Here is a 13,644-nt window from a genome sequence, read left to right on the forward strand (position 1 = left end):
AAATCAGCATAAAAAGTTAATTCTTTTGATGCAATAATTGTTACCATAATTTCGTTTTCTAAGAGTTTCAGTTAGTATTTGGCCGAGTTGCTTCTTATTACAGTTCGTCACCGCAAACTGTTTGATTCACCTTGATAAAGCCACCTTATAGTTCCTTATGGCACCAAAGGTGGCATTTTTTGGTGCCATTTCAGGACTGACAGCTCTGAGAAGCATAATAAACGCAGGATTCTAATTTCCATGGTCTAAACCTGGAGGTTTATAGTTCTCCCTATTGCACAGACACCCTTCCTGATCCCTTAAGTATGAAAAAAAAAATTAAATCTCAGTTTGGAAAAAAAAACCTAATGCCAAAAATTTTTATTTAATTTTTCGTTGTTTTTTAAGGAATAAACTAATGTATCTTATATTGCATATGCAGATGAATTACGGGTTATTAGCCGTTCAAAATTCAGCCTATAAAAGCCGGCCTAGTTTGTTTCTAAGCTATTTGAAGAAAATATCCTTAATACTAAACGTTGAAAATTTGAATATTTACTCTTTACTTATTAAGCCAAACATCGAAGCATTGATCTAAGCTGTGGTTCTTTTTCAGTTATCCAATAAATAAAAACAAGTTTTTTCTAACTGAAAGTAAGGAGTGACATTAAAATTTAAAACGAACAGAAATTATTCCGTATATGAATGGGGCCAAATAAAAGTTCAAATAGGGATAAAATCCTTTTAATAGACAGTGATGATGATAACAGTGATAGAAATTCACAAAAATACCAGATATTTTGGTCACATATACAGTGACCGTCATCAGTAGTAAAATTTGCAAACATAGGCATTGCCCCCTCCCTCCCCTTTTACATAATGTCCTAATACTATTTGTTAGGCAAAAAGTAAAAATTTCGCGAAATATACTGGGCATCCTTTTGAATCTGAGAAACCTTTGACTAAACTGCTAACGTAAACGAACAGGAAGTGCTTTAAAACAGTGTGAGAGCTAATTATAACCTCGCGCTGGAGAGCCTTATGTCAAACCAGAGTGGCTTAATAACAAAAGAGCGATGGATGTCAGTTAGAGAAAAGATTACAATACAGAACAGCCAAAATTTATCGAAAAAGAGAATTATTTCTATTAGAAGAATTATCGTTGTAAAACAGTGGGGGAGGGGTTAGGTTTATGTGGTAAAATGAACATATTTTATGTTTTCTAGTGAGTATAAAGATAGCATGGTGGTGTTTTGTATTGTGGGGGAGGGGGGACTTACTTAGATATACTAGAGGTTGATCAAGGAAAATAATTTTATTTTGAAAATAAAAAATGAAAATGTACTCACATTGCTAATTGTGGCTTCCAATGCTTCAAGCTCATCAAAAATTTCAAGTGTTCTATCCATTCTCAGGTTACTTTACTTTCTGATAGTTTAATCACAATGCATGTCCGTTATATACAAAATCTCAATGCTGACTTGTTATGTAACGGGTAAAACCATATCTAAGCAAGCCTTTGATTGGCTGAGAAAGGAGATGTATCCGAGTCTCTGATTGGTTGAGAAGGAAGCACGTGATCTAACTGTTTCCTATTCCTGGACACCTTGACATTCGCTCCGAGCATGCACTTGACCAAAACAACTACAACAAATAAATCCCCCAGGCCTTAATATTAAAGAAGCCATAATGTTGCTATAATTTCTTAATTCCCCTTTCGTGAATCAATAATTCCCCGCCGATTATGTAAATCAATTTCTCAGGTTAGGTTAGCCTAAAGATCAAAGAAGCCAATTTTGTTTCTTAATTCCCCTTTCGTGAATCAATTATTCCCCACCGATTATGTAAATCAATTTCTCAGGTTAGGTTAGCCAAACAACAAAGAAGCCATGTTTGTTTCTTAATTCCCCTTTCTTAAATCAATAATTCCCCCGCCGATTATGTAAATCAATTTCTCAGGTTAGGTTAGCCAAACAACAAAGAAGACCTGTTTGTTTCTTAATTCCCCTTTCGTGAATCAATACATTCTCCCCATCAATTATGTAAATCAAGTTCCCAGGTTAGGTTAGCCAAACAACAAAGAAGTCATGTTTGTTTCTTAACTCCCCTTTCTTAAATCAATACATTCTCCCCACCGATTATGTAAATCAAGTTCTCGTAAATTCAATTCCCCCTCAAATCCTAGATCAATACATTGCCCCTAGCGATTATGTAAATCACCCCCCAGTGTCATAAATCAATAATTCCCCGAGCGATTATGTAAATCACCCCTCATGTCCTTACACGTGGTCAAACAACAACAGATCGATAATCTTTGAATAAATTATGTTAAAAAGTTGTAGGTGGCAGCAGGGTGTTCTCGTGGGACTCAATAATCCAGAAAACATCCATCAAAGTGAGAAAAATCCTGTTTTTCTATTCTCACTGACAAAAACCATAAAAACAGACATAAATTGATGTTGACATCCATGAAAAACAACAAATAAATTGACCTACATACATAACCGTCTAAGAAACATCCATAAAAGTGAGAAAAATCATGTTTTTCCATTCTCACTGACAAAAACCATAAAACATCCATAAATTGCTGTACTAATCGCTGTTTTTTTCATTCTCACTGACAAAAACCATAAAACAGACATAAATTGCTGTTGAAACCCATGAAAAACAACAAATAAATTGACTAACCCTCATTACCGTCCAAGAAACATCCATAAAAGTGATAAAATTCCTGGTTTTTTCATTCTCACTGACAAAAACCATCTCCCTAGGGACTCTAAGCCCATATTAGGAGTCCCGTCACGAGTCGGACCCCCTTTCTACTTATATTACCTTTGGACTATTTGGAGCACAATGAACATCTCAAATTTGCGATCAGATGCAGTTTTCGATTGGGGAAAAGAGGACGTGGGGGGGAGGGGCTCTAATCATTTTGGCTCTTAAAATAGGGATCTAGAACTTTCGATTCCCAATCGAATGAGCTTTCTTCAAAGTTTTGACGACCAACCCCTTCCATAAAACCTTATATGCCTCTGGGGAAAAACTTACAACCCTATACCCCGAGCTTTGTGGGGCTGTTTCAACCCCAAAGGCATTGTTATATGATACATGGACTATTTTGAACAAAATGGCATTCTCAAAATTTCGATCGACATTTATTGGGGGGAAAAGGCGTGGGGGGGCTAGATGCCCTCCAATTACTTTTGACTCTCAAAATAGAACTAGAAATTTCAATTTCTTATCAAATGAGCCCCTTCCAAAGACTGTACGACCACCCCTTACATAAAACCATACATGCCCCCGAGGCCCAACTTACAACACGTGCCCCCGGGCTTTTGGGGGTTGTGTCGACCCCAAAGATTTGTTATAGATCTTTGGACTATTTCGATTGTTTTTGGCATCAATTCTCTAAGCTTCTTTGGAGATCCAGGATCAAACATATCCTCCTTTCTTGATAAAGACCTTGTATGTTAAAATTGAACAACTTACATAACTTACAGCCCTCGCACCGGAGGCTCGGTAGGGGGGGGGGGAATTTCAACCCCGGGGGCAAAGCTATTTAACTTTTGTACAATTTTGAACAAAATGGCAATCTCAAAATTTTGGTCAGATGTTTTTAGGAAAATGGGCATGGTGGTGGAGAAGTTGCCACCCAATCACTTTTCATTCTTAAAAAGAGAACTAAAAATTTCGATTTCCAACCGAATGAGCCTCCTCCAAAGCTGTAACGACTATCTATTCCATAAAAACCTTAAATGTTAACATTGGGCATTTTGCATAGCTACAGCCTTTGCGCCAGGGGTTGTGGGGAGTTTGTTAACCTTGGAAGCATAGTTTTTTGTTTTTTGACTGTTTTGAACAAAATGGCTATACCAAAATTGTGATAGGATACATTTGGGGAAAAAGGCGGGGCGGGGTCTAGTTTCCCAGCAGGTTACAAATCACTTATTACTCTTAAAAAGGGCGCTAGAACTTTCGATTTTCAATCGAAGGAACCCCCTCCAAAGTTTACGCCACCCCTCCTTTTATAAAAATTTTATATGTTAACAATTGGCAACTAGCATATTTTATAGCCTATATCCCTGGGGCTGGAAGGTTTGTCAACCGCTGAGGCATAGTTATATTGCCTACGGATCATTTTGAATAAAATGGCTATTTCAAAATTTTGATCAGATCCATTTTCGGAAAAAGAGTGTTAAGGCGGGGGCTGGTTCCTTCCAATCTCAAAGGGAACTATAATTTTCTACTTCCAATCAAATGAGCTTTTTCCAAAGTTTATACGACCACCCATTGTATAAAAAAAATTATTGTTAAAAATGGACAACTCGTATAACTTACAACCCTTGCCCCTGGGCAATGTGGTGTTTTTCTTAACCCCACAGGAACAGTTAGATGGCCTTTGGACTATTTTGAAGGAAAGGGTTATCTCTAAATTTTTATTGTATGCATTTTGGGAAACGAAGGGGGGGAGCTAGTAGCACTCCAATCACTTTTGACTCTTAAAAATGGCACTAGGACTTCCGATTTCCAATCAAAAGATCCACCTCTGAAGTTTACACGACCACCCCTTCCATATAAAATATCTCTGTGGAAAAACTAACAAAAACAATAAATAAACAAAAAAACATGAAACCCTTGTGGCTCTTTACTATAGGGCCACAAACCTCTTGTAGCTCTTACATCCCTTAAATTGATCTCATCATGATCAAAATCACACCATCAAATTTTAGGTATTCAAGAACCCTTTAGCACAGCCCTCAAGCCCCTAATTGCGAACACAATTTCGTATTTTTACACGCGTCACGAGTGCGTATTTGTCACTTTTTAACTTTTTTAAAAGTTTTTAACCTTTTAATAACTTTGTTTTCTAACTTTTTTAGTTTTTAACGTGTTTGTGTGACCTTTTTTCTTCTATTGATTTAATGCTTAATTGAAACGCATATATTCCCTCTCTATTGCAGGCCAGGAATCCTTTGGGGGAATAGCACAGTGTTTTCATTGGAGGATGAACTAATTATGAGTAAACCTTATCTTATCTTTATTTACTTACTTTTCCCAGAGAGAGTTCATATGAAAGAGGTGATTGCAGATACTTCAGTTGGAGCTCATATGATCTGACATATGAAGTTCTATTGCCCTTTTCAAGATCCAAAAGTTATTTGAGCAAAACCAGCCCGTCTCTCTTGTCGCCTTGGTTACATGCTCCCTCCTCTTCTTACCCAAAAAAAGAAACTCTAGAGATAGGTGATCATAAAGTTGAGATATACGATTTGCTAAAAATAGTCAAAAGGTTCAATATATATTTCTTCGTGGAAGACATAAACCCTACAGGCCCATGGGAAAGGTTGTAAATAGTGCAAATTAGTAATTGCTTAAGCACATGTTTGATGGAAAGGGGCCTTGTGAAATGTCTCGGGAACGACTAAGGGTATTAAGTTGAAACGTACAGGGAATGTTGAGGGTGGTGCTGAACTAAATCAGACGACACCATGTGCATCGACGTTATCAAAAGGTATATCTTCAATATCTCAGGAACGATTAAAGGCATAAAATTGAAACTTGCAGGGAATGTTGAGGGTGATGTTGAACTAAATTAAAAGACCCTATGGGCATTAAGGTTGCCGAATGAGCGTATTTGAAATATCTAAGGAACTGATAAGGGTATTAAGTTGAAACTTTCAGAAATGTTGAGGCGGATGTTGAACGAAATCAAAAGACACTATTTGAATCCAGGTTTTCAAAATAGCGTAACTGCAACATCGCAGGAATGACTAAGGGCACTAAGTTGAAACTTTCAATGAATGTCAGTGAAGACTATCTATCAACAGGTGAAACGACATCATTTTTATACAATTCTGAAAAAGGGTTGTTCCAGCTTAACAGGGCAACAGGGGATGAAGTTGAACTTTTGAGGAGTCTTAATGTGCTGTTAAGCTGATCTTAAATTTTGATTTTGAGGAGAATACAAAAGTAAGTGAAACGACACGATATATATATAGGTTGAGAAAATTGTATAAATGCAATATATTGAGAACGACTTAGAGGTCTAAGTTAAAACTTAAGAGTGGTATTGCAGAAAAGAAAAGATTGTTCGGGAACGATAGGTTTTCAGATTCTTCCGTTGGGGGAGGGGAACAGGATGTATATATTTTTTGGCTTTGATCGACAAAAAGAAATTTGGCACTTCAGGGCTCATCAGAGACACAAAATTTCCGCGCAGTTTAATAGCGAGGTATATTAAAAGACACTATACAAGGTTGTCTTCAGGTATTTCTAGGTTGTCAAAATGGTGTATTTCCAATATCTCAGGAACAACTTGAGATATCAAGTTGGAGCTGTCAGGGAGGTTTTAAAGAGTTATAGAGGTAATTAAAATTTCACGTCCTGCGACATCTGTGTATCTAGACACGACATACATCCAGGCTATCCGAACACTTTATCTACATCTTGGGGGTGAAATTGAACCTTTCAGGTAATCGAGACAACATCTCTATAATATCGTATGAACAACCTGGGGAATGAAGTTGAAACTCTCAGGTGCTGTTGGGAAAGAAAGTAAGAGATATGGGCAAGAAGACTTCAGGTTCTTGTCTCCTTGAGCATCCGCCTCAAATTTTGAGTTTGGGGGAGCAAAAGAATAACAAATTTATCCCTGTTATACTGGTAGGCTACAATGCCACCAGTATTGGGGATGTAAGGTACAGGGCTCACCACTTATTGGTGCAAAATTGGCGCAAAAATGTTGCTATGCCACTTACTAAAGGGGAAAGCCCCTTGTCGTCCCAAATATTAGTGGGATTCCCGCACTACCCCAAGGGTTCTGTATCTAGCAGGTATGTCAGTGCCCGATTTACAATATAACTTGCCTTAGGGTACGATCGAATGGTCCCAGGGGCCACTTTAAGGCCAAGGGTTACCAGTAATATTTCTAGCTATCTCCTTGGACTCTACCGAAACTAAAAAGTCAAAGATTATATAGGATAACAAATCTTATTGTGTTAAGTCACGCTACAAAAGGAACTAAAAACCACGCTTCCAATTTTCCCCCAGTTCGCTCACCGCGTGCCTGCGGTGGGTGGTGGGTGGATTTTTCCAGCCAATCCAAAGGCTTACTAATTACTGGTAAATCATTCCCAACTGCGCAATTGATGCCTCGTGGCTTGTTTCACAACCTACGCAATTAAAGAAGGAAAGAAAATGGCGCCACCATAATTAAAGGAAAATTAATATTTATTACTAGGGGGAAAAAGAATAATTAAGGGACCAAAAGAAAAGAATCTGGAAAGGGCATTTATCTGAAATAAACTAGGACCAATGGTTCCAACACCTCCCTCCTAAGATAAATGGCCTGCATCCCCGGTGGATTGGCTGGAAACTCGGACATGAAATAAATAACACCAACTTCAAAATCACCAAACTTATATCTTCTCTTCTTTTTTCGACCAGTGCCTGTACTTCCACCGCTTGGCTCAGGATTCGTCGTCATCCACACGTCTCTACCATAGAACCACCATGGTCTCTATCGTATGGCATCCGCATTAGGTTTTGAAAGTTAAAGTCCCCAAGACTCGTAGAAAATGACCGTGCGCAGTCAAAAACACAAATTTTCTCGCTCTCACGAATTTATATTTGAGAGGAGCAGAGAATCAGTTCCTGGCACATTCAATGATGCCAGCCATCATGAAAAATTGGCTGTACTAGCCTCTTAATTTCCATCTGTGGAAACAACCCCACATCTCAATAAAAAGTAAATTGCCTCTTGGCACAATTTCAAATAATCTCTAAGGCCGAAAATACAAAGGCCAGTGACTACGATAGGGGTACAGAGAAATTAAGTAAAATTTTGAGAGAACCTTGAATTGCTTTTTACTGGGTCCCATCCCCTAAAATAATCGAATGAAGGATAGGCGTTGATACTAATTGAAGATGAAATTTGGATACTGGATAAGGTTTGCCGGAAATAATTGTCGATTCCCATAAAGAGTAACAACTATGGATAGGGTTTCTGGACAAAGATTTGGGTGAAATATGAAGTGACAGAATCCCCCAAAGACTCCAGATCAGAGAGGCAAAACCTCGGTAAAGGGATCACGCCTTGTCTGCCAGTTGTGCATTGAGTAAAAGGACTATCTTTCGTGGCTTCCCGCAGGGGATCTTCCCCAAGGGATTCCTCCCCCTCATAAAGGATCGACATATCTTTTGAGTTGATAGTACTAATCTCATATTCTTCCCAAGTTTTTCCAATCCGACTCGATCTTCAATATCTCCTAACTTTCCCCCAACCCGTTGTAGGTCGTTCATCTCTATTTTGTAACCATCTTGTTTTATTCCCCATGGGTGTTTGACCTCTTTATCCCCCCTATTATTCATATTATCAAGGCACAGCCCATCCAACTTTTTTCTACCTATTATTTATATTATCAAGACACAGCCCATCCAACATTTTAAATTTTTAACCTATATCTTTTTTATCACAATCGGGACATGCCGTCAGCATTTCCGTTGTCTGTCCCCGGTCTTGATTTTATTTCGAAATCATATTCCTGTAACCATAGGGCCCACCTTGCCAATCGTCGGTTATCTGGCTTCATTATATTTAGCCATCTCAATGGGTTGTGATCCGTTATTATTTTAAATTTCCGTCCATATAAACAATAGTCAAGTTTGTTGACCGCATATACTATTGCAAGACATTCTTTTTCAATTGTACTATAATTTAATTCTGCTTTTGACAATTTTCTGGATATGAATATGATTGGATGTCCCCCATCCTTATAATCTTGAGATAAAACTGCTCTTAATCCATAATCTGAACTGTCAGTTTGTAGCACAAATGGTAAGGAAAAATCTAGAGTTTTCAGTATTCTTTCGCTACAAAGAGCATCTTTCAGTGTATCAAATGCATTTTGTTCATTTTCTGCCCATTTAACGGGGTCTACGGCCCCCTTCCTTGTTAACTCCGTCAAAGGTGTAGCAATCGTTGCTAAATTTGGTATGAATTGTTGGTAATATCCTGCCAACCCCAAAAATGACCAACTTTTTTCTTTGTACTCGGAACTGCCGTGTTTCTAATTTTCTCTGTTTTTTCCTTAATGGGGTTATTATACCGTTTCCTATTTTGTGAGTAGGAGGGACCTAATGAATCCGAGATACATATAATTTATTCATGGTTTATTGATCCACGAAGGGGACAAGATTTTATGAAATTGATTTGTATAATCGACGGGGAATAATCGATTCTAACGGGGCTTTCATTTTTAAATATGGCTTCTCTGGTCTTTAGGTCTGAGAGATAAATTAATATTCTATTTTTAAATATGGCTTCTCTGGTCTTTAAGTCTGAGAGATAAATTAATATTCTATTTTTAAATATGGCTTCTCTGGTCTTTAGGTCTGAGAGATAAATTAACATTCTATTTTTAGATATGGCTTCTCTGGTCTTTCGGTCTGAGAGATAAATTAATATTCTATTTTTGAATATGGCTTCTCTGGTCTTTAGGTCTGAGAGATAAATATTAATATTCTATCGAAGCCATAATAGTGTAACTAGGAATACCTTAGATTTTTTCAGAAATTCATACGAGATCAAGACAGATTAAATATATTTTACGGGGGAAATGGTTTCCTGGGAATTTCAAATGTGAAAGTGCAGGGATGCCGAAACAAAGGAACACGCAGGAATTACTTTTAGGGGATTATTTGGGCGAAACAAATTAGTCGGCATTTAAGGGATTTTTGGGCGAAATAGTTTGAGACATTTTAGAAAATGATTTAGGGTGAAACTCTGTGGTCGTTATAATAAACAAGTTCCATTTGAACAGTGTTGTTAGGTCCCTTACCCAAACCCCAAAGAGCCCCCCCAAACTTTTTGCCTCCCCCCCCACATTTTTTTTCTAATACTTTTTTCGCGGGCTTGAGACACAGAAGGGACCCCAAGGGCCCCCCCCCCCCCAACTTTTTAGCCCCCCTCCCTATTCTATTTTACACTTTTATTTCGCGCTTGAGACACAGAAGGGCCCCCAAAGGGCCCCCGCCCAACTTTTTGCCCCCCCCCCCTATTTTTTTAATACTTTTTCTCTTTGCGCACTTGAGACACTGAAGGACCCCCCCCCCCCCCAAACTTTTTGCCCCCCTCTCAATCTTTTTACACTTTTTTGCGCGCTTGAGACACTGAAGGCTCCCCACCCCCCAACTTCTTGGGTCCCCCCGAATATATCTTTTCAGAACAAGTTCTTTACGTAATGTCCCTCATTAACTAATTTTACAACTTGAAGTACTCATCTTTTTCATCCACAACTTTACCTTACGGCTTTTTGCATACAAACCAACAAAGACAAACACTTGGACTTGCAAACACCAAACTAGACATACAAACAAATAGATTCAGACATACAAACAGAGAATAACAGACACTTTAGACATACAAACCAACAAAGACAAACACTTGGACTTGCAAACACTAACCCAGACATACAAACAAATACATTCAGACATACAAACATAGAAATACAGGCACTTTAGACAAACAAACCAACAAAGACAAACACTTAGACTTGTAAGCGCAAAACCAGACATACAAACAAAAAGATTCAGACATACAAACAGAGAACGACAGGCACTTTAGACATAAAAACCAACATAGACACACACTTGGACTTGCAAACACTAACCCAGACATCCAAAAAAATAGATTCAGACATACAAACAGAGAAAGACAGGCACTTTAGTCATGCAAACTAACATAGACAAACACTTGGACTTGCAAACACCAACCCAGACATACAAACAAATATATTCAGACATACAAACAGAGAAAGACAGGCAATGGAACAAGCAAACACAAGTCCAAACACACAAGCAAAAAGAGTGAGAGACACATACAAATACAAAGATTCAGACATACAAACAAAGAAAGACAAGCACTTTGGACATACAAACCTACAAAGACAAACACTTGGAATTCCAAACATCAACCCAGACATACAAACAAATAGATTCAGACATACAAACAGAGAAAGACAGACACTTTAGACATACAAACCAGCAAAGACAAACACTTGGACTTGCAAACACCATCCCGGACATATACATAAATAGATTCAGACATACAATCAGATAAAGACAGACACTTTATACATACATACCAACAAAAACAAACACTTGGCCTTGCAAACACCAACCCAGACATATAAACAAAAGGATTCAGACATACAAACAAAGAAAGACAGATACTTCAGACATGCAAACCAACAAAAGACAAACACTTGGACTTGCAAAAACCAACCCAGACATACAAATAAATAGATTCAGACATACAAACAGAGAAAAACAGTCACTTTAGACATACAAACCAATAAAGACAAACACTTGGACTTGAAAACAACAACCAAGAAACACCAAATACCAGATTCAGAAAAGCAAAAAGAGAAAGACATACACTTTAGACATAGAAAAAAACAAAACAATACACAAGTACAAGTAAAAATCAGCCTAAAACTTCAATCCAGTTGATCCAGACATACGAACAGACAAAGACAGACACTTGGACTTGCAAACACCAACCCAGACATACAAACAAATAGATTCAGATATACAAACAGAGAAAGACAAGCACTTTGACATACAAACCAACAAAGACAAACACTTGGACTTGCAAACACCAACCCAGACATACAAACAAATAGATTCAGATATACAAACAGAAAAAGACAGACAATTTAGACATATAAACCAACAAAGACAAACACTAGGACTTGCAAACATCAACCCAGACATACAAACAAATAGATTCAGACATACAAACAGAGAAAGACAGACACTTTAGACATACAAACCAACGAAGACAAACACTTGGACTTGCAAACAGCAACCCAGACATACAAACAAATAGGTTCAGACATACAAACAGAGAAAGACGGGCACTTTAGACATACAAACCAACAAAGACAAACACTTGGACTTGCAAACACCATCCCAGACATACAAACAAATAGATTCAGACATACAAACAGAGAAACACAGACACTTTAGACATACAAACCAACAAAGACAAACACTTGGACTTGCAAACACCAACCCAGACATACAAATAAATAGATTCAAACATACAAAGAGAGCAAGACAGACACTTTAGATATACAAACCAACAAAGACAAACACATGGACTTGCAAACACCAACCCAGACATACAAAAAAATAGATTCAGACATACAAACAGAGAAAGACAGGCACTATAAACATAAAAACCAACAAAGACAAACACTTGGGCTTGCAAACACTAACCCGGACATACAAAAAAATAGATTCAGACATACAAACAGAGAAAGACAGGCAATGGGACAAGCAAACACACGTCCAAACACACAAGCAAAAAGAGTGAGAGACACATACAAATACAAAGATTCAGACAAACAAACAGAGAAAGACAGGCACTTTAGACATACAAACCAATAAAGACAAACACTTGGAATTCCAAACATCAACCCAGACATACAAACAAATAGATTCAGACATACAAACAGAGAAAGACAGACACTTTAGACATACAAACCAGCAAAGACAAAAACTTGGACTTGCAAACACCATCCCGGACATATACATAAATAGACTCAGACATACAATCAGATAAAGACAGACACTTTAGACATACGTACCAACAAAGACAAACACTTGGCCTTGCAAACACCAGCCCAGACATACAAACAAATAGATTCAGACATACAAACAGAGAAAGACGGACACTTTAGACATGCAAACCAACAAAAGACAAACACTTGGACTTGCAAAAACTAACCCAGACATACAAATAAATAGATTCAGACATACAAACAGAGAAAGCCAGGCACTTTAAACATACAAACCAACAAAGACAAACACCTGGACTTGCAAACACCAGCCCAGACATACAAACAAATAGATTCAGACATACAAACAGAGAAAGACAGTAACTTTAGACATAAAAACCAAGGTAGACAAACGCTTGGACTTGCAAACACAAACCCCCACATGGAAAAAAAATGATTCAGACTTACAAATATAGAAAGACAGGCACTTCAGACATAGAAACCTACAAAGACAAACACTTGGACTTGCAAACACCAAACTTGACATACAAACAAATAGATTCAGATATACAAACAGAAAAAGACAGACACTTTAGACATATAAACCAACAAAGACAAACATTTGGACTTCAGCAAAAATTTGGAATTTTATATTTTTAACAGAGTGGAAGGATTTTGTACGGGGATTAATTTTACATAAGCAGGGGGGTTTCCAGGAGTGAAATTTTCAGGGGGAAATTTTACTGATTTTTACCGAGGAGACGGAACGGACAGAATTCAAACTTTAGCAAGGATTTTGTACGGGGATTAATTTTACATGAGGAGGGGGTATCCAGGGGTGAAATTTTCAGGGGAAATCTTACCGATTTTTCCGAGGAGACGGAAAGGACAGAATTCGAACTTTAGCTTAAAGAGCTAGGTGTTGAGGAAGGACACAATGGATATAGATAACAATACAAAAACCATAACCAATACCAAAACCATAGGTTAGGTTAGGTTAGCCTACGGCCGCGCACGTATGTAGGCTAACCTAACCTAACCTATGGTTTTGGTATTTCCATTCAATAATGTGGAATTTTGTATTTGACGCTTCAATTGTGTA

General features: G+C 37.8%; 1 protein-coding gene across 2 annotated transcripts in view; it reads left to right on the forward strand.

Annotated features, from left to right (window-relative positions):
- Positions 1–13,644, forward strand: part of LOC148945061 (uncharacterized) — a 41,739-nt gene that overhangs the window by 21,448 nt on the left and 6,647 nt on the right. The window contains exon 2 of one of the 2 annotated variants that reach the window (XM_089098748.1): positions 4,941–4,999. The exons of the other annotated variant lie outside the window; for it this stretch is intronic. The gene's annotated coding sequence lies outside the window, so the exon portion shown is untranslated. The remainder of the gene's footprint in view (positions 1–4,940; positions 5,000–13,644) is intronic. 2 annotated transcript variants of the gene reach the window in all.

The sequence above is a fragment of the Artemia sp. Qi Xiang Cuo genome, chromosome 13 (assembly GCF_049724085.1).
Source record: "Artemia sp. Qi Xiang Cuo chromosome 13, ASM4972408v1, whole genome shotgun sequence".
In the NCBI taxonomy this organism is placed as follows: Eukaryota; Metazoa; Arthropoda; class Branchiopoda; order Anostraca; family Artemiidae; genus Artemia; species Artemia sp. Qi Xiang Cuo.